This window comes from Puma concolor, chromosome E3 (genome assembly GCF_028749965.1).
Source record: "Puma concolor isolate L17-30 chromosome E3, mPumCon1.1.hap2, whole genome shotgun sequence".
Classification (NCBI taxonomy): Eukaryota; Metazoa; Chordata; class Mammalia; order Carnivora; family Felidae; genus Puma; species Puma concolor.
The window spans coordinates 756,019-777,771 of NC_141682.1; the positions used below are offsets into that span (position 1 = coordinate 756,019).

General features: G+C 62.0%; 1 long non-coding RNA gene across 3 annotated transcripts in view; it reads right to left on the minus strand.

Moving 5' to 3' along the window:
* LOC147572835 (uncharacterized) overlaps positions 1–21,430 on the minus strand; it is a 57,895-nt gene extending 36,465 nt beyond the window's left edge. The window contains exons 1-2 of one of the 3 annotated variants that reach the window (XR_015245379.1): positions 21,180–21,430; positions 4,234–4,323 (exon numbers count right to left, since the gene is read on the minus strand). This is a non-coding gene — a long non-coding RNA (uncharacterized LOC147572835). The remainder of the gene's footprint in view (positions 1–4,233; positions 4,324–21,179) is intronic. The other 2 variants (XR_015245378.1, XR_015245380.1) reach the window with 2 other exon arrangements.
* Between the last annotated feature and the right edge of the window lie 323 nt (positions 21,431–21,753).

The following is a 21,753-nucleotide window of genomic DNA, read 5'->3' on the forward strand; positions in this document are numbered from 1 at the left end:
CACAGTTGTTACTATCACATTACATTAAAAGCAAAAGTGAGGAACTTTCCAAACCCCTCATTTTCCAAGTATCTGGACTGGCTGTGCCACTCTCTGTGCTGAAGGTAATCTACGAGTCTCATAGCCTCAGGGTGGGTGTGCCCCTGCCCGTCTCCTCCCAGAGCTGGTACCTCGCTTCGGCAGTTTGGAATCAGCCACGTGGGAGGGGGTATTTACCCACAGAAACTGGCAGGCCCTCCATCGGGGTTTTCTTCCCCAAAGAGCCAGGAGTCGGTTACCAGCACACCAATGAGCCATCCGGGCCTCGGGCCACACCCGTTGGGAGGCTGCCTTTCCGAAAACAGGTGTTGTTCATGAAAGGTAAACCGAGGCACGGCCAAACCAAAAGTGGGTCGGCAGGCTCCCTGGAGCCACAGCAGAGCAGGGGAAACACCAGACCGGCTGTGGCCCCAGGAGCTGCCTGGCCAGCTGAGATCACTCGTCCTCCGGTTCGAGCGCAGGACCCTGGCTCCACCGGCTGCCTGCGGAGCACCGGGCCTCAGAGCCTCCAGTCTGGCGTCCTGGCTAAGTGACCGTCTCACTGCTCCCCAGGCTGAAGCAGTCTCCAGACTCACTCAGCCCAGGGGAAGGGAAGCGCTCAGAGTGTTTGACTTCTGAAAGTTCCAGCATCTAGGAAAGGCCAGAATCATCCCTTCAACGGCCCCCCACCACCTCCAGGCTCCCTGGGTCCACTCACGCCCAGCAGGAAGGCCACCAACCTGGGAAAAAGCTGGGCCTGACAGGGACCAGCGGGTGGAGGGGTTGGGTGGCCACAGGGACCTTCCTCCCTCTCAAACTGGTCAGCGCTCTGCCCAGCCAGGACGTGGAGGCCTCCGACAAAAAGACTGGCAGGTGGGGTGGCCGTGGCCCCCCTCCCCACGGCCTCCAGACAGTCTCTGGCCCACAGAGGAGTTCTGTGTGGCCTCTGAGGGGGGCCAGCGCCCACACCCTCAGACTGGCAGCCTGGCAGGCCCCGTGGTCCTTGGAAAGAGAGGCTGGGGCCAGGACAGAGCAGAGCTGTGGAACTGAAAGGGCACAGGCCACCGTGGGCGGCGAACAGGGAGGCAGACAAGGGAGCTGGGCTGCTGGGCACCGGGAGTCGGGACACAGGGACTTGGGCGCCAGGGCCAGTGGTCCGTGGGCTTGAGAGCGGGGGGCTGGGGGCCAAGGACGGGCCGACTGGAGGTCTGGGGGACACAGAGTTAAGACCATGGGCCACCAGGGGTGTGGGTGGCCGGCAGGCTGCAGGAGCACCAGAGAGCTGCGGCCAGGAAGCTCAGAGCTGGGGGGCTGCAGACTGAGGGACTGGGGGGCGGGGGGCCCCGGGCCCGGAGCGGCCACCCACAGGCCGTGTGTGCAGGGTCAGGACGCTCAGCCTCGGAATGGAAGAGGCCAACAGCCCAAACTCTATACAGCCCTGCAAAAGCCACGAGCGTCTCACCCGCAGCTAAGCAGGACCTGAGGGCTCTAGCTGTGTGACCTTGGGCAAATCACCCGACAGCTCACTGCAGAAGCAACCTGCCCGAGTAGACTTTCAGCGTGGAGACTCGCTGGTGTAATAACCCCGCCCGTGAGGCTGCTGAGGCGGCCGGGGAAGTGTGCAGGCCGCCCAGCCGGGGGCCCCTCCCTGCCTGCTCTCCACGGGGCCCTGTGCTCCTTGGGCCCGTGGGTCAGCTCAGTCTGTCCCAGGCAGTCTGCTGCCCCTGCCTTCATGGGAACGACGGCTTGGTGGCCTCTCTTCTTCTGACTCTGTGAAGCCCACTACAGATCACACAGGGCACCCCCAGATCACTGGTGTCTGGTCCCCGCCCCTAACCCTGCTGTTTAATACTCAGCCCGGGAGTGAGGGTGAGGAAGGCGGGGTAGGAGGGGGAGGGGGGGGAGGGAGACCCGGCCAGCCGGGAGGGGTTGGGCCCTAGAGCGCCATAAGGGCAGCAGGTCGGGGCGCCCCTCCTGGGTCCAGCTTGCCGGGGGCAACCTGGGACTGTCACCTCAGTGAAACACTAGGCTCTCCTCCCTCCCCTGGGTCACCTGTACGGGCCCTTAAATATCCACCCCGGCGGCAGGTGGGCCAAAACCACTGCCCAGGTGCAGCCACGGGTCAGCAGGCTCTGGTCTGGGGGGAGCAGCAAGGAGCCGAGGGCGGGTGGTCCCTCTGTGGGCATGCCACCCTGAGTCTCGGAATTGGGGATTCTAGGAACTTCGGTGGCCCATCTCCCATATGGGCTGACTGAGTCTCAGAGAGACTAACCTGGGGCCCGACGTGGAGGCGCCTGAAGCGCACAGTGGGCCCACCCCAAACCCACCTTCTCCACCTGCCCAGGGCCCGGCCTGGCCTGCAGGTCTCCCTGGGCACTTGTGGCACCTGCAGGGCCTGGGACAGAGGAGACGCCTGATGGAACTCAGACCTCAAGACGGCCAGAGGCACGGTTCCCTTGTTCTGGGAGTCCAGACCCCCTGACCTGGAGCCCTGAATCCCAGCCAAGTCTCAGGTTGTCGGGCCACAGAGTTGCCAGGTGACAGCTGCCCACACAGGCCAGCGCAGGTCAGACAGAGCAACCAGACTCCACACTGGGCCGGGGGAGGCCCCTCAGACGCCCCTGGACCGCCCTCTTCTCCCGGCCCGAGTGTGAGAGGGCAGAGAGCGTCCAGAATGCAACACGTGCCTTCCACAAAACCTCCAAGAGCGTATGGGCCATGCCAGGTGTGCGATGTGGGGACAGACAGACGATGGAGTCCCCCAGACCTCCCTGCTCCGTCTGTGAGACGGGGCCAGGTGTGACTCCCTTGGCCAGTGCCCTCACAACGTTGGCCCAGGGCCCGCCCCCGCTTGCAGCTGGGAGCCCCCCTCCCCAGTCCCACGGGGAGGCCCTTCTGTATGCCGGAGCAGGTGGGGCGCTGCCCCCAGAGGCCCCACACGAGGCACCCTTCCTCAGATCCAAATCTCCCTCCCACCTCCTCCCCTAAACACGTGCTGTCTCTCACAAGCTGGATGAGGGACCAGTTTTCTGAATGGAGGTCGGGGTGGAGGGGAAGGGGCCTGGGCCACTGGCCAGTGGGGTCACCCCGGCAGGCTGCTCTCCTGGGGGACAGTAGCACCCACTTCTCGGGATGGAAAGAACCGAATTCGACAAGTCCGGTAAAATGTTCCATCCAGGGCCCTGACTCAGGAAAAGTCACCCAGCACGCTGTCTGGTGACGATGACTCCTTGTCACCGGACCTCACGCCTGCTGCCTCCAGAGCTGGCGGGAACAGGCCGGACGGACGGGGAGCGGCCTTTGGTGTCGACAATAAACAGAGCCCTGCTCGCCGGGCCGGGGTCTGAAAGCCCCCTCCGGAAGAAAGCCTGGAGCAGGGCCGCGCTCTCGCGGGGGAGCGTCACCCACCAGGGGAGGCGGACAGGCTGCAGACAGAGACCGGGCGGAGGGGGAGCCGGGCCGGGAGGCTCACAGGCCTGAGGGGCCGATCCCAGGCTCAGCCCCCAGCTCCGGGGACGTGTTATTTATGTAAGCCGCAGTTTTCTAGGCGCCTAGTAATTTTCACCTCCCTCCCTGTCAACCAGAAGACAGGTTTTCACCTTAAAGTCGTAGCTGATGAGCAACCGAAATAGGAGGAGAGGTGTCTAAATGAAAGTAATTTCGCAAAGGGGCTTGACTGACATGTGACGACAATAAAGTCGGGATGAGGTCCGGGCTATCAAAGCAGCCCCAGGCGGACCGGCGAGAACGGGCACATCCCCAGGAAAGGCCCGCTCACTCCTCGCTTGTCTGTCTCTCAGGGTCCAAAAGCTCGAACCAACAGGCACAGTGCTCGCTGTTTCAGGGTGTTTCTCTGTAAACACTTTCTAAGTCCCAACAGAAGTTTGATTACAGTTTGGGTGAGACGGAAGACGAGAGGAAGAAACCATATTATTCAGCAATTAGAGTCGCTTTCCTCTCTGCACATGGCACATCACTGCATTGCTTATGCTCTCCCCCCGTGGGTCCGGACAAATCCCCCGGCCCACGTCCTGCAGTCCCTAGGCAAGATGCCCCTCCGCGGTGACAGCGTGCTTGCGTGGAAAGCGCGACCTCGGGGGTCGGGCCTGGCTTCAGCAGCTCTGTGGCTCAGTCACTGTGCTGCCTTTAGAGAAAGAGCCGACCTGGAAGGAAGAGCTCTGCTTCCTCGCCTGTGAGCGAGGGGAGGGAACCTACCTGCAGGGCTTCCGTGTGAATCCAACGAGGGCATTCAGGGCACGGGCATCAAGCGACAGCCGCGGGCCAACGTCGGGCACACACGTGGCGCTGTGTGGAATAGCATGCAGTGCTCAGAGGCAGCCCCGTGGAGGAGCGGTCTCAGCTCAGAGGCCCCCACTGCCCCACAGACCCGGCCCCTCCGTCCTGGCCTTCAACAGACAAGGGGGCCTCCGCCTCGCTCCCTGAATGCATTCCTGAGTCTGGGATCTCACGGGGAAGTCTGGAAGGGGTGGCTCACTGGGTGGCCCACTTGTAAATCTTGAACAATGACATGTGGCTCAGTTTCCCTCCTACAAGATGGACTGAGCCACCTCCCGAAGCCGTGGGAGGCTAATGAGTCAGTGTTTGTAAAACGCTTTGCGGATCAGATGAAAGGGGCTCCGGGAGGGGGAGCTGCCCGTCGGGGGTGATTATCGTGGGCGCACAGGCACGCTCACCCCTGCTCCCTGCGCCCCACACGCAGATCTCAGCACGGGGCCCAGGCGGTGGGAGCCCTCCCACCTCGCACCTGCTCCCGGTGGGGCCATGGGGCCTGGCCCGAGGGTGGCCAGGAGGGCCCTGCGCACAGCTGTGCGCTGGCTGCTGCCCCCAGAGCCGGGGGGTTGCAGGGAGGTTGGCCGCGGGGAGGTTGGCTGCGGGGAAAGAGCGGGACGTGGCGGCTCCCCTAACCCCCTGTGTTGGGCCACGTAACCCCCCGCCTCGTTCATAAACCAGTGCACAGGGGCTCTCTCTGCACAGATCCGTGGGCAGGACACCATCTCCACGGGCCGCCGGGGCCGGTGCTATTCCAGAAGCGTGTCTGAGAGCAGGTAAAGGAAGCACGTCCCACTGCAGCCAGAGGGCCGCCCGCCTTCCCACCAGACACACGCCCTGTGGTCGCGGCAGCAGGAAAGGCCTCAGGAGTGGCATGGGGTCACAGCGGTCCTCCAGCCGCCCAGACCTGCACCCCCGCTCGGCTCCGAGGGGTCCGCCTGCCGCCCCGGACCTGCACCCCGGCTCGGCAACGAGGGCCCTGGGACAGTCGGACAGGTGGCCTGGGGGGAGGTGAGCGTGAGGGCCAGATACAGGAGCGGCGTCGAGTCTTGGCCCCGAGAAGGTAAAAAAAAATACCTTCTGGGAGGGTTTTCTTTGGGTCCCAAGCTGAAATGACAGCAGTCTGGATTGCTGGGTTGAGGTTCAGGGTGGAAATTACATTTTATTGTTCCTTTTTAGGCGATCGAATGCAGACCCGGGCAATTTTAGAGTTACACCTGCAGTTCCCCTTGGGTCTGTACTGGACGCTCTGACCTCAAGAAACTGCCCGGACTAGTGTCAGGACTGGGCCTTGCCTCCCGGGTTCCGTAGGGAATGAATGAATGAATGAATGAATGAATGAATCTCCTTGGGGAGAACCAAGCTCAGAGAGCAGAGGACCCACGGGGCAGGTCACAGGTACCTGATGCATAAAGATAGCCCTGTCCTTTGGATTTTATTTTTTTATTTATTTTTTTATTTTTTTTAATTTTCTTTTTAACGTTTTATTTATGTTTGAGACAGAGAGAGACTGAGCATGAACGGGGGAGGGGCAGAGAGAGAGGGAGACACAGAATCGGAAGCAGGCTCCAGGCTCTGAGCCGTCAGCCCAGAGCCCGACGCGGGGCTCGAACCCACGGACCACGAGATCGTGACCTGAGCTGACGTCGAACGCTTAACCGACTGAGCCACCCAGGCGCCCCGTGGATTTTAAAACTTAAACTGCGCTATGGGCACGGACACTGCCCTAAACCAGCCCATTTCCTGGAGAGCCGCCCCCGCCCCCTCAGCTCCCGCCCGGCAGAGGCTTGTCGCCCAGCAGGAAGGCCCCCGGTGAGGTCAGAGGCTTGGGGCCACTTGCACAAAGACCACAGAAACGCCAGATGCCTCAGAGAACCCACCTGCCCGGCTGCTTTCCGGAACTCCCTTCTCCAGCCCCGGGGCCGCGTCCTGCTTCTGCGGCCAGAGGGACCCGGGCTCACCACCCACGGGCAGTAACCCAGAGCCCCCGGCCCATCCATCACTGTCAGGCCCCGAGAGCGGCCTGGCTGCCGCTGCTTCTGTCGCGCACAAGGCATGAGGAGAGGGGTCGCCTGGGGCCAGCGCTGGCAAGGGCGCTGTGGGTCCCACCGAAGGTGCCTTGCCAAACGCACACTGGCTTGCTCTGGCTGGAAGCCCAGCCTCCTCGGGGTCACACGGCCCGACCGGGCTGAGACAGGGGCTCCTCTCCCTGTGCGGCCCCAGCTGGACAGAAGCCCTGAAGTGGCGGGTGCTGGGACTCAGGCCTGCCTCCGCCTTCACCATGGTGACCAGCTGGCAGCCCGTCTCGGAAGCACCTGCTAAGGGCCAGAACTCCTCAGGGGCCATGAGGCGGGACCCCACTTCTAGACCACTGGAGTCCCTCTGCGAGCTGCCCTGTGGGCCGGCCTGGGGACGTGGGAGGCCCCTGCCCCAAGGAGTAGTGCAGGATGGCTCTGGTCCCCATGAAAGACGAGGCCTCACTCTGCTTTGGGGCCATGGAGGCAGGAACAGCTTGAGGCCCACCCACCCCAGGTGGGGGAACAGCACAGTCCTCAAACTGCTATGGCCGTGGTCCTGCCCCAGGCGGGGGGACAGGCCTGTCCTCGAGCTGCTATGGCCGTGGTCCTGCCCCAGACGGGGGGACAGCTCTGTCCTCGAGCTGCTATGGCCGTGGTCCTGCCCCAGGCAGGGGGACAGCCCTGTCCTCAAGCCGCTATGGCCATGGTCCTGCCCCTGTCCATGGGTGATAAACCCAGACCCTAAAGATCTACACCTACGGGGACCCTGACAATGGTCTGACCCGACTGCTCCCTCCATAGATGGAGAAACCAAGGCCCAAAGAGAGCTGGGCCTCTAGGCTTGCCCTGATTCCTGACCCTAAGCAGAAGCTGAGGGGCACAAGCATTTATCAGACTCCCTGTGGCTGAATGCCACGTCCCTAAGACACAGAAGGGAGATGTCATTCCAGCACAGGTGAGCGTGTTAAGGCCTCCTGCTGGGCTGGCTGGACGTCGGGGGTCCTGAGTCTCTCCCGCACCCGTTGGGCAATGCCCCCTGCCAGGAACAGCAGTCACTCAAGGACAACCCTTATCTGGGGGCCCCAGTATGTCCCCCATGCCCCAGGAATGGAGAGGAACGTTGGCTGTCCTTGGACAGCACCCCGACTTGGAGTCCTGAGTGTGTACTGTTGCCCTTGCCAAGACCAAGCCCTCCCCAGCCTGCGCGTGGCCTTGGAGTGGCCAGCCAGTGTCAGGCGGGGAGGAGCCTCAGAGGTGATTCAGCACAACATTCCCATCCTGTGGCGGGAAACGGAGGCCCAGGAAACAACAGGGACTTGTCGGAGGTCACACAGGAGCCGGCGGCCCAGGTGGGTCCGGGACACCGAATCCAGGACCTGCCACACGGCCTACTGTGCTTTCCCCTAATCATCGGCAGGACAGGGAGACGGGGCCATGTCGCCATGGGACTGGGCGAGCGGATGACTCTGCTGGGGCTCCCGTGACGAAACCCTGCAGACGGGGCCACTCAAACCACAATTCTTTTCCCCCCCAGTCCCGGAGGCTGGAGGCCGTGGGGCTGGTTTCTGATGAGACTCTCCGTCTCGCAGGCCCTTCTCACTGCTGTGTGTTCACGTGGCCCGACCTCTGTGCACCCACACAGTGCAGTGGGGGTGCTCTGTGGGTCTTTGTCTGATAGGGACACTGGTCCCACTGGGTTGGAGCCCCACTCCGTGACCGCATTTAACCTCAGTGACCCCCTAAAAGTCTATCTCCAAAGACAGCCACACTGGGGTCTGGGGTGGACTTAACTCAGTCCAAGGCAGAGCATCAGGTGCTGGAATGACTCCTTCCAGGAAAGTTCCAGAGTGTTGGGCCCGCATTGTGAGGGTGGGAGGGCAGGAAGAGTCGCCCGGCCTGCCCCCGGGAGCCGCCCGTCTGCTTCCCGGATGGTCACGGGACTCGTGGGCACCCAGGAACTGGATGGGATGCCGCACGGGCTGACAGTGTCTCAGCAGAGGAGGAGTCGGGGGGCCCTGCATGGCTGCGGAGACGAACACAGAGGTGGGGGGGTGTCCGTGCCGCTCGTGTGCGAGCCCTCTGTGCATGCCCCTCAGGACGATCCCCATGTGGCCCCTGCAGCCCGACGTCCAAGCAGGCACTGACACACAGAAAGCCACTGGTCCCCTTCGTCACCACCTCCCTCTGGGCGGGGTCTGATCCACAGTGGGGCCTCCCAACCCCGGGTCTAGTGCCCCTCCCCAGCTTCACCCCCCCAATCCCAGGAGCAGCGGGTCCCGGGGGGAGGGATGAGCTCCCAGATCCAGCTGGGCGGCCCACCCGGGCTGTTCCTGGGCTGATACTTGAGCTCTGGACTGAGTTGTTTTTCCTCCACCAAGAAATCCTGGCAGAGGCCACAGAAAAGCCGAGACTCACCCCAGGCCAGAGCCAGGAGGCCCCGGGATAACAGGTCATGCTAGGGTGGCTTCCTGCCGTCCCCAGCCAGCTCCTGAATGAAATCAGGCTTGGAGAGACTCTCGGGTGTCCCAGCTGGGCCCTCAGCCACCACCAGCCCGGAGGGGCAGGTCCTCGTTGAGAAACACACACCAGAGACCAGCACCCGGGTTCAGACCAGGTTCTGGTCTTCTCTGCAAGACGGAGCCTCCCGTCCATCTTGAGTGTGGGTGAGTTCACCACCGAGTGAGGGGCACCCAGCAGGTGCTCAGTAAAGTGGCCCCCAGCCCGATGTCTGCCAAAGGCTTGTGGGGCCCTCAGTCAGTTCTGTGGAGTGATCCCTGGTGCTGGGCACCCCTGACACCCGCACAGCAGAGAACCCCAAGCCCCCAGCTGGACAGAGCCCCCAAGGCTGAGGCAGGTGGGTGCCGGGCCTCTACTCCCTCATGCCCTAGGGAGTGAGTGTGAGGGCAGGAGGAGGAACCAGACAGACTGTCCATCTATCCCCACTCTCCCTGGGAACTAACCCTGCACAGCCACTCAGCCGCATCGCAGAGGGGAGCCCCAGGGGCAACAGAGTCTGTGGCTTTTCCGCCCCCTATTTGCCACCACGCTCTAAGGTGCTGGAGTGTTAGCTTTATGAGGACGGGACTGTCTTGTCCCTTCATCCCCTCATCCAAGGCCTGACACCGAGAAGGTAGTAACTATTGGGCGGGAGAGTGGGGGAGCGGTGGGAAATGGGTGAGTGGTGGATGAACAGCCGCCAGGCACAGCCACGGTGCAGCGTTGTGTTTTGAGCCTCCCTGCCAACTTTTGAGACACATGCCCAAGCATTAAGAATATGCTGAGGACTTTCCAAGTTTCTTTCTTTTTCTTCTTTCAAAATGCGGTCTGCTGGCTTCCACATCAAGCAGCCCTTTCTGAATTACAGGGTATATTCCCCCAGGAAGCTCAGGCTGTGTTTCTTGGCCCTCGGAAACGGGACGTGTCTCAGTGCCTCTTCCCGAGGGCCCCCTGGAATCAAGGGGTGCAGCACCCAGGGTTCTGGCACCCTCCCACTGTGCACACACCCTTGGGGCAGGGAAACAAGGCCCACCTGCCTCCTGGGCAGTAGCCACTTGTCGGGGAGAGCACGGGGGTGCGGAAGGGCCTCCCCTCTCCAGCTGGAGTGCTGTCCCGAGAGCCAGGGTGCTGGACCTACAGGGGGGCCGGGATGAGAACCTCCCGCGTACCGAAGAAAGACGAGACCCTACCGTGAGAGGGAGCAAGGCCACCGGAGCTGGCCCTCGCGTCACCGGGGACGCCTGACGAGCGCCCCTCAGTGTCCACGCATCCGTGCACACAGGTGAGCTTTCGAATTCGCAAATGACCCCTTTCCACTTGGAAAAGACCTGCCCCGCTCTGCTCTCCACCCTGCTGCAGCCCCGTCCGGGCCCCGGTGCTCCTCACCCTCCAGGTCTCAGCTCAGATGCCCCCAGGGAGAGTCGCTAATGCCCCTGGGTGAGCATCCCCAGCTGTCCCTCCCCACAGCGGTTCATCTTCCTACCACACCCACCCCGTCACTGCTGCAGCCCAGTGCCCAACAGGCCACATGGCGGGGGCTCAGTCTGTCCACGGGAGCAGCCTGTTTGGCCTGATGGTTTACGAGGTTTTAGAAGAGACCAAGAACCCATCAACATATGAACATATAAACATATGAACATATAAAGACCCCATATGAACATATAAAGACCTGTACACAATACTCACCAAAGCTTCGTTTGTAATACTACAACCTGGAACCAGTACAAATGCCCACCAGCAGTTGGATGGATGAACAAGCAGTGGACGCCCATTCTCCAGATCCATCCACCCCCGGATTCATCCATGCATCCCACGGATCCATCCACCCCCACATCCCTACTTAGGGCATGAGGAAGCTCTGGGGTGACGGCACGTTCATTATCTTGATTTTAGTGAAGGTTTCACAGGTCCGTGCTTATGTCAGAATTTATCAGATTGTACACTCTAAATACGTGTAGCTTGTTGCACATCAATTATACCTCCATAAAGCTATTTTTAAAAGGAAAAACATGTGGTTTGGGGATAAAAAGATAGTCATATGAAGAAAGATTAGATTGGACCAATTCCTCACCCTTTACACCAGGGATAAACACCGATGGGTTAGACGTGCATGGGAAATAAAACAAAACAAAGCCATGATGAGAGAGATCTTGCTGGCGAAGGCTTAGCTCTGTGCCTTGAAGCATCGGTGGTTACACAAAGCTACACGCGTGATAAAATGCCATTGAACTACACACACACTGTCCTGGCACTGATTTCCTCACCTTGATATTGTGCTATCGTCGTATAAAATTCAACCACCAGGGGAAAGCGGTGAAAAGCACAACATCTCTGCTGCTCCCTTCGAATCCACAATGTTTCACAGCAAGTATTTGAAATAAATAAATAGACCAACAATTCGTAAAGGCCTAGCAGAAAACACGGATAGGTTTTTCCACGATCTCTATGTTTGAAAATATTTTTGCTTTTTAGAAAATTAGGAACTAGATAAGCAGCAATCAGGGAAAACAGCCTCGAACCATCAAAGACAGAGGGTGACTGGCAAACACAGAACGACGCAAACAGAGGACGCGTGGCCCGAAGAAGCGCGCGGGGGGCCCCAGCTCCTGAACCCCGTGAACATGGCAGGCGCAAGGTCAAACAGCTTGTCAGGGAAAATGCGGACGTTAGCGGAAAAGTGAATCTGGGGGGATGTTCCAGTCAAGTACAGTTCAGGCGACCCAGCCACGTAAATCTACTCTTCAACTGTAAATTTTATGAAATCTATACACAGAGCAAGCATTTCCAGTGGAAACGCGGGTACAGATTGAGACGCACGGTAAGTGTAACACACGTGCCAGATCAATTTTTTTTTTAATTTTTTTTTTTTTAACGTTTATTTACTTTTGGGACAGAGAGAGACAGAGCATGAACGGGGGAGGGGCAGAGAGAGAGGGAGACACAGAATCGGAAACAGGCCCCAGGCTCCGAGCCATCAGCCCAGAGCCCGACGCGGGGCTCGAACTCACGGACCGCGAGATCGTGACCTGAGCCGAAGTCGGACGCCCAACCGACTGCGCCACCCAGGCGCCCCCAGATCAGTTTTTTAATGGATTACATGTTGAGACGATATTTTGTGAACCCAGACTTGATCACCCTGCTCTGGGTCCAAATACTCGCCCTCCGAGCGCGGGGAGGGGAGACCCTTCGCTCGCGCTCTTCTGCTGAATGTGGACACGGAGTTGTGCGTCTCGTGCTCCTGCCAACAGCCTGTGTCCCCAGAGCGCCCCGAGGATGAGGACAGCTGCGCGAGGGCGGCCGTGGGTCTCGGACAAGGTGCTGAGCGGCCGACCACCGTGGCCCCGTCCCATCTCCCGCTCCTCACGCCTCAAGTGTTGCCTATTTTGTGTCGGGTCGAGGGCAGCCAAAGCACTCCCCGATGCCCAGCAGCTCTCAAGTTTCGGGAAGGCTCCCACGGGGGTCGAGAGGTAATTTAGGACAGGCTAGAGGAAGCTTGATACCCAGAGGGGGAAATGCAGTTAGCGTTCACGCGTAAAAGAAAGAAAAAGTGAGGTGATTTAAAGAAAAACGTTGGGTCAACGCCAATGCAGCGTAGGGCGGGGGAGCAAAACTCAAGAGGCAGTAAGCAAAGGCTGCCCAAGTGGGGCAGAATGCCCTGGTGGTGCAGGTGGGTAAGCGGAGGCCCAGCACACAGCAGCATCCCTCCCAAAGTCACCTGAGCCCAACTCCCAGCCCAGGCCTGTCTCAGTCAAGCTCCTGCCCCTCCTTCCCTCCCTCCCTTGCCCCCGTCTCTCCCTTTCCCTCTGTCACTGCCTCTCTGTCTCTCCGTCTGTTTCTGCGTCTGCCTCTCTGTCTCTCTTCTCTCTGTCTCTGCCTCTGTCTCTGTCTGTCTCTGTCCCCCTCCCCTCATCCCACTCTTCTCTGTCTTGGGAAGAAAGCTAGGGGACGCTGTGTCCCCTCTCTGTGCCCCCCTGGGCTGGGCTGCCCCCACGGGAGCTGAATGAGAGCCCAGCTGGGACTCCTCAGACCTGGCGCTTTGTTCAGCTTCAGGGAGGGTGTGGGGGGTCTGGGGGCGCAGCACTGGCAGGACGGGGCTCACTGGACTTCCCCCGGGCTGGCTAAGAGCTTGGATTACACAGGCTCCAGGACGGAACCTGCGAAGAGGCCAGGGCCTCCTGCACGGTGGGGGCCCCACTCAAGCCCTCCCTTCTGGGCTCGGGCAGGCCGCCCTGGAAATGACAAAGGCCAGTTAGTCACTTCCCTGGAATTGTCACATCCAGCTGCCCGGTCCTAAATAAACAAGCCAGCATTTCGCCCAGCGTTTTCGATTTTCCCAGGCACACACCGTATCCCGTGTGGCCATGTGGTCTCTCCGGGAGGGGGCTCTGGGCCTGCCCCCAGGTGGCAAGTCTTGAGTGGCCCGGCAGGAGGCAGTGGAGCGGGCCCCCCAGCAGGTGCCCAGGGTCACCCCCTTTGCCCTCCTCTGGCCCCACCAGCAGAGCCCTTGTAATTTGGGGTGACATCGCCCTCATATTGGCCATGTTTGATGAGAATTCTCCATCGGCGGGAGGAGGGTGACATTTGTGGCAATCCCAAAATAGCCCCCAAAGCTGCCCGCCACCCCAGGGATACCCGGAAACCACGCCCAGCTAAGGGCAGAGGTCACCCAGCTCCCAGGCCTTTGATGTTCAAGGGGCCTTGAAGAAACTTCCAGAAGAGGAGCGGGGCCACAGCTCCGCCAGCTCCTGGTTCACGGGAGCCACGGCGAAATATCTACAGAGAGAACAGATGAACGATTGACTGGATGAAGGAACGAAGCCAGAAAAATGGAACGTGAAGAAACAAGTGTCCCTGGGGGCTCTGGCGGGGACGCCCGGCAAATGTGGTCGGAAGCGTGGCCTCCAGAACTGTGGGAGGTGGACCCCTGCTCTCAGCTGGTGTCTGCTCCCTGGTTAGGGCAGCTCCAGGACACTGAATCACAACAGCGCCTGGGCGTGTGATGCCCACCACCATGTCACCCTGCTCAGGGAAGGACTGGCGTCGCCCCATCTGAGAGACGGGAGCGGCTGCAGGAGGATGCGCCCAAGGTCACACAAGGTCTCACGCTGCCCTCCCAGCACCGGTCGCGGGGCCCTGGGCGTTATGCCTCAGCACCACATCCGCCACGGGACCATCCTGGACCCTGTGCCCTCATGGTGGTGTAAGGGCTCCACGCGTTTAGCCACGGACACCTGCCACGTGCAGACGTGGGCACAGCGAGCTCCAGGTGGAGCGTCGCAGAACCGCAGTCCTCTACCTGGCCGCCGTGTGCCTCCCGGTTCCTTCCCCAGGTGTGGATGAGCCTGGGGGCCCTGCGTGTGGCCTTGGGGCCCAGGAGGCACGTCCCCACCCTCTCCATCGAGGGGCACGGTGGGGGGTCGAGAGTCAGGACCCACCTCACAGCCTGGCGTGGGCGTGTTCTGGGCGTGTCTTCCGCTCCCGGAAGACAGCGAGGGGGTGAGGACGACCCGTCCTCTGGGCTGCCCAGAGGTCACAGCCAGAACCTTGCCCCGCCTGTGTCCCTTTCATCCGGCGGCCAGCCAGAGCTGTGGGGGCAGGGCCACAGAGGTGCCCAGACCCAGGCAGAGAAAATGCAGGCGCGTGTGGGAAACCCTGGAAACCCAGGAAAAAACGATGTTACGTTCAGCAAACGTGTGTGTTGTGTGTTTTGTCCAAGACACATCTGTTTATCGGCTGGCCTGTGAGCCCCCATTTCACAGACGAAGAAACCGAGGGAAGAGAGGGGTGAGCCACACCCCAAGGTCACACCATGGTCCCAAGGTCACACCATGGTAAGGAAAGACCCCCATGTCGGCCCCCAGTTGTTTAAGTCATACCTTCCTGTTATGGTCAGTGCTGTTTTAAGGGAGTTACTTATGGAAGATGAAGTCCACGTGGGGTCATGTCCCCCGTGGCGGGCACCTCTGTCCTGCCTGGGGCTGCCGTTCCCCGGACCGCCTGGATGCTGGATGCCTGTCCTGCCAGCGAAGCCCGGTCTCCCCCCCAACCCTTCCACACACGGGGGCCGTGGCCGTCCTGAGACTCGGGGAGGGGAGTAGATGACCCAGGTCTGAGTTCCTGACCACCGAACCACACTCAGGAGCGTGCCGTGCTCTGGGCAATGGGGGGGGGGGGGGGGAACGGACCGGCAGGACGTCGATCCCCTCTCTGAGCCTCAGTTCCCCTGCCCCTCACTTGGGTTCCCGCTAGAGAGTTCCAAGGCTCCTGGCCCCAACCGCCCACCCGAGACCAGCACAGCGGGTGCACAGACCCACGACAGGGCTAGATTTCCGTTGCCGGGGTGGGCTGGGGTCTAACGGGTAACCTTCCCTGTGCCTCCCAGGAAGGAGACTGTTCTGTGAGCTTCCTGCCCCTACACCCACAGGGCGGCTGGCGGGAGGGACACTTCCTGGCCGCCTGCCAGCTCCCCGGCATGCCTGCGGGTGACTTCTGGAGCCTGGCCAGATGCCGTCACACGTCCCAGGGGCCCCTCCGCATTCTTGGCTTTTGTTTCCGATGACGCGGGGTCCCCCGGAAGAGGGGAGTCATGGCGGGGAGGGGCCTCGGCGTGATTCCGGATCCTCACCGGGACATCAGGCCCTGAGCCCAGTGGCAGGAAGGGGCCGCACAGGCCCACGTGCAGAGCACAGGCCGGGGGGCTGAGGCCCTGAGGCCCGGGTGCAGGGAGAGCAGGACAGCCCAGGCCTCGGGGCACACGGGGGCCGGGGAACCCGGCTGGGTGGCTCCGGCCCCACAGTCCACTCCCCTGGCTGTGGGCGTCGGCGGGGCCCCTCCGGGTTACAGGCAGCAACAACTGTGCCCTATTTATACCATTGCTTGACTGTCCATGGGCTGCGGCCGGCAGATCCCGACCAGGATTCCGCTGTGATCGGTTTACATTTAAAATAAATGTTTCCTTAACTCGAGTCTGATCTCCGGCAATGAATTTCGGGAAGCGGGGAGCCAGGTCCAGCCTGCAAGAGAGGCCTCGCTGCTGGGCACTCGGGGACAGCAGCGACGCGGCCAGCAAGAGTGGTCCCCTGACCCTCCTGTACCCCGGGGGCTCCGTGCACCCTGGAGCCTCGCCCGCCAGGTGACCCCAAGGCAGTCCTGCCCAGCCAGCCTCCACGCCAGCCTCCCTTCTCCCCGCTGGAGTCCCGGCTTCTGCACGCCTCAGACACAGTTCCTCACCCGGCCCTGCCCACCTTACAGACGGCTCTGGAGCCTTCCCAAGGCGGGCTGTGAGAGAGACTAGCTCGAGGCACATGGGGCCTTGTTTTCAGGGACCCCAATGGATGCCAGTGGGTCAGATTGAACTTCATGGCTCTTCCCGAAGACGCCCCTGACCTCCTTGCTCTAAATGCAAAGGGACTCTCAGAGTTCGCTTGGGGAACACAAAATGCAGCCTCCTAACCATGATGGCAGCAGCCTGAGCTTGGCTGTGCCTCAGGATCCAGTCCTGTCGGTCTCGGCCCCAGCACGCCCCATGGAAGGCAGACGGGGAAGAGGCCGGGGGCAGCTGAGGTGTGCTCACGGCCACCTGCTCCTTTGAGCAAAGATCGGGGAGGGGACCACGAAGACGGCCCTGGCTGGGCTCCCAGTGAAGCCACCAAAACCCCCAGACCGATGAGCAAAGCCTCCAAGGAGGCTCCTCAGTGCCCCTCTCTGTCAACCCAAGCTCTTGGAAAGGCTTCTTCTCGGCCGGATGAGGCCCCTGGGCCCGTGCTCTGAAGAGGGGCCTGGGTCATCAGCCCCTGCCTCGGGGGGTGGCACGCAAGGCCAGAGCTCGGTAAGACAAGGGCGCTTGTCTCGTGTGTGAAGAGCGTCTGAGCCCGATGAGGCCCAAAGGGGCTGGTCCAGCTCCAGCCGAGGAGCCAAGCCCTGACGCAGGTGTCAGGGACCCCGGGTGGTCCAGGGAAGGGGAGGGCGATGGGGACCCCGCCTGCATCCCACCCCAGCCTCCAGCAGCCCTGCCCTGGGGACCCAACTTGCTTCCAGGCCTCACGGTTTTGAGGACACATGACACCCCCAGCCACCTGAGGGAAGCCTCTGCCCAGGGGAGACGTGGCAAGGTCATGGGCGGGGCTGGCAGGGGAGGCAGGAGGTCTTGGTCGGCCGAGGCAGGCGCTGGGCCAGGCTCCCCTTCCTTTGCAACCCTGTTGGGGCTGCAGTGCTCAGTACCTCCCCTCCGCTAGGGCGAGGGACTCCAGCCTTGAAACCCACAACTACTGTGCCCCGCTTGGGGCGCTCTTCTCTCCAGACAAGGGGGTCTTGGCGGTGCGGGGCAGGGGGGGTGGTGGGGGGTGGGTAGTAAAGCAGCCCATGTGACTGAGCGCCCACTGGGCACCAGGCTCTGTGCCTGGAGCCTCACCCTCTGAGGTGGGTGTGCTGTGATGCCCATCTGACAGAGGAGGAAACTGAGGCTCGCGGGGCCAGGGGCCAGATGCCGGCATGCTGACTTCCGAGGCCCTGTGCTGGATCACGGTGATGTCGGGACGGTGGCGACATTGGGTGAGGACTGTGTCCCGAGAAAGGCAAAGACGTGGTCTGATCCCAAGGCCGCCTCTCAGGCAGCAGGAACCACAAGCGTTTCGTTTCCAAGCCCAGCAAACCCTGGAGGCCACTGTGTGTCCCACCAAGTGCTGCGGTGACCTGGAACTCACGGCCTAGCGGAGGAGGCAGAGAGTGGGTAGGTGGCCCCAGTGCCTGCGGTCAGGGCTACAGAGCTGCAGGAGAGCAAGGGAGGGCCCAGTGTCTGTGGGCTGGGGTGCTTCGGGGACAGCTCGACCCAGGAAGTGCTACCAAAGCTGGGTTTTGAATGCTGAATAGGAGTTTTTCTCCAAGGAGGAGCGTTCCAAGTGCAGAAGACAGTATACGCGAAAGCGTGACGTCTGTGAGAGCGTGCTGAATGCCAAGTGCGTCGAGGGGCTCGTGCATCAGGAGGGGAAGTCGAGGGGGAGCCCCGTGTGTATGGCAGTGGCAGAGACAGGATCCACTGTCCCGGCCCCAGCTCCCCCGCCATCCTGGGGCCCCTCCCGTCTATTTGCAAACATCCCGTAGAGGCCTCTCACTGCGGACCGGAGGTGGTGCAGGACAGGCACCCACTCGGCGGGGGCCAGAACTCCCGAGGCCAAGACAGCAGGCACTTCCTGGCTCTGGGCTCAGATCCCGGGGGAGGCTGGGAGGGGCACCCAGGGTGGCATTCCAACTCCTACTACACAATTTGTCCATTTCCTGCCCTGGCTGCAAATTTCAACCATTCCCTCACAGGCCATCTCCGGCCTCTGCCCACTGCCTGGCCCTGCAGTGACCCTGGAACCGGCCAGGCCCTCAACCAGCATCCTGGTGCGGGCACGGGTGCCAAGCCAGAGTGGTGGGGAGACTGGGGTCTCACGCGGTCTGTGCCTCCCTGGGCCACGTGCCTGGCCACGGCGCCACCTGCTTTCGGCCGTGTGGGGCTGGTGCCAGAGGCCCTCTGAGGTAAGAGGCGCCGGCCAGAGGTGGGACGTGGGCTCCTGCTGGGCCTCTACCTGTTAACCCTGAAAGCGTGGTCCCTCCTCTCGGGGAGGGGGGCCTTGAGGGGGGCCCAGGCCCGAGGCGTCAGCGTTCCAGGTCCAGCACTCAGATGCCCAGCACCCCACTCCCCGGCAGGCCGACCTAAACAGATCCCGGGAGATCTGGCAGGGATCCTTCTGGAAACTTGAGAGAGCAGAGCACTCCATCTCTGCGGGGACCCTCTCTAAGCTCAAAGATTGCCCCGCCCTTAAGAGCATTATCCTGGAGACCAGGTGAGGGCGTCCGGCCTCCCTTGCAGCTAGAACGCAGTCCTGCGAGCTGGGCCCCGCACGTCTGGGCCCCGAGCAAGTCTTCTGGGGAAGCTGGGAGCCCCGGGGACCCCCTCCTGAGGGCCTGTGGCCTGCCAGCAGCCCAAGGCCTTTGGGGTGTGTTCAAGTCCTGTCCACAGAGTCTGGGGGCTACCCTTAAGAAGTGATCCTTAAGTGTCCTTGGGCATAAACTAGCTGAAATGGGGCCTGCTGCTGGCAGCCAAGAATTTAACGCAGGCTGACGCCGGTTGGGAAGCTAGGTGCCGGGGCCGACGGGCACTCTGTGGATGGTGGCAGCCTTGTATGGTGCCCACCCAGCCTGGAGACCCCCTCCCCGCCCCGCTCAGATCCCATTTCCTGGCCCCAGCCTGGGCCTGCCAGGAAGGACCCTTCCCCGGTGCCCTAGAGGGGTCGATCTCTCTTCGTCCCCAGAAGCAGGCACCCAGCTGAGCCCCTAGGGGTGGGAGCGGAAGACCCCTGCCTCCCAAACCCCGTGTTGAGAACGGCAGGCGCTGGGAGGTCCCCGGCGCCGTGAGAAACCCCAGAAGAACCCTCGGGGGTTCAGGCCACCCCCCCCCCCCGCCCCGAGCTGGGCCAGACCTCCAGCTCCCAGTTACAGCCCCAGAGCATGCTCCCCGGGGCCTGAGGAAAGGCTGTCAGTGGACACGTCCCATCTGGGGACACCCGTGACCTGGCCAGGATGGCAGGGTCCCAAGCGTGCCCCGCGGTCACCTCACGCTGGAATTTGCACGGCAGGCCCAAAGGATCCGGCCATGTCTCTAATCGGGGGACACCATGGCTCTCCGTGTGATGTGAACCCACTGACCACCAACCAGCGCCCTCGTTCTGTGGTCTGGCTGTGCCCGAACAGCTCCATCCTGACCGTGGGGGAGGATTCGCTGAGAAGGTGCCCCGAGAGGGAGGGGAGAGTCCCAGCTCACCTAGCTTGCTGCTCCCACTGCCATACCAGTGACCAGCCATCTGTGCGGCATGGGGCTTCAGGAAGGGCAGAGAATGCCACGCGGATGCAGACCCTGGGGGCCACCCCGCCACAGGGTGTGATGTGGGGCCAAGCTCACATAAAGGGTGTGTTCATCCAGGCCGCGTGGGGCTGGGCGCCCTCCAGCCCAAGCTGTGAACCCAGACAGATTTTCCATGCTGGGGCCCAGGGCCCCCGCCAGCCTGCTGTTAATAAAAAGTCACAAGGCTCAGCCAGAGCAGCTCAGAGAGACGGGACGGCCTTCCAACACATTCTAGCTTAGTGATTTAATGGCAGAGCCGGCATGCACTATTTATGTAATAAATCCATCCATTTGGGGGTTTTAGTATGTCAGAGGAGGCTCCTCCCCAACCCCACCCCCCCCCCCAAACACAGAATCCTGAGAAAATCTCATTTCACAGGTTCCCATGAAGCCAGGTGCAAAGCAGCCGTGGCCGGCGTGGAGCCCGACTCCGGGAACATCGCTGCTGGCAGCCGGAGGGAGAGCACGAAGCAGGGCTTTCTGGGTGTGGCCGCCCTAAGGCAGGCAGGTGGCTCTCTGCTTCCCAGGAGAGGCGCCCCCCCCCCCATCGCCTGACCCCGCTCTGGGGGGAGGGGGTCAGTCCCTCCGGGCAGGGGCTACATCCCAGCCGAGAAGGTCCTAATTCGACTTGCTCACCGGCGACCGCACTCCTACAGACTTAGGCACTGAGGCAGATGCTTCGGGCACAGGCTTAAAACCCGCCTCCGAGCTAGACATTCAGCTAAGGTTCATGGACCGAATTTCAACTCCAACATCAGAGCAGACCCTGGTAATCTGACGGACGCAACTCAAACAGCCCGACTACACCCCAATCTGCCCCAGGCAGCGAACCAAAGACCTCTTAGTACTTGGCTTGCAGGTGCGGGCAGAGGGCACGAGGAAACGCCCTCTTGCAAGACACCAAAGCCCCTGAGGCGGGTTGAGCTCTGGGGCCTGGATCCAGGCGACTGCCCCCGAGTCTGCCAAGCACCCCCTCCTCCATCGGCCGCCGTGATAGGCGGTCGGTTTGCTGCGAGGCGGGAACCGGGAGTCCATGCACGGTGGCGGGCTGGTCACACACAGGGCCCCCCAGGCCCCACACCCACCCCGAGAGTGAGGTTATGGTTCCCCGGGGCGGACGAGGGCACACGAGAGCCTGGGGGTGTTGAGGGGTTTGCCAAGGCGCCCCAGCCGGAAAGGGAGAGACGGCACTCAGGGCGGAGCCTCGCACAGCCCACCGCCCACCGGGGGAGCCCACTGGGCCCTGAGTGCTCTCCTCTGCTCCTGCAGGGCCCTGGGCCCGGGAGGGCGCGGGGGGCGGGCACGGGAGTCTCAGCAGGCCCGCCCCGTGACCCCGCTGTGCAGAGGCAACAGGCAGACGTGGGCCCTGCCGATGACCGACGAGGGCCCTGACTTCATGCGTGCCCCAAGAGGCACGACCAAGCGGGCCAGCTCTGCCCCGAGCCCCGAGCCCACCGACCGGCACCCCGTACCTGGGTCAGCGCCGCGATGCGCTGTCGGTCATCTGCCTCCCGGGGCCGCCAGCGCCGTCAGTCGGTAGCGAACACAACTCGCCTCTAATAAAACAAATCATCTGAGGCTGGGGAAGCCACAAGAGGAAACAGCTGTGTGCTCTTGGCTGCGAACACGTGTTTCTACGCCCATCTCCCCGCTCCCCGCTCTGCTTCTGCGGAATTCCGGATTCTTGGCCATTTTCTGACGGCAGAGCGTTCTGTGCTGGGGAGAGCGGTTCCGAGGCCTCGCGCACATCACCTGGTCACACGCAGGCAGAAGCCGGATCCGCAGGCCACGCTCAGTGCCCGCTGTGTGGGTGCGGAAAAGTGAGCCGTGGACCCTGACCCGACTGTACCCCACAAAGGCCGTCCCGGCCACAGATACCGACAACGCCCAAGGTGAAATGCCTCCTGTGCACAAAGGCGTCAGCCAGGACATTCAGATCGGCCCTGTCCATAATTGTCACAAATCGGGACACATCCAAATGTCCACCAGTAGGCGAAAAGAAAAACAATCTGGGTGGGTGGGGGGTGGGGGGGGTTGTGCCTGGGT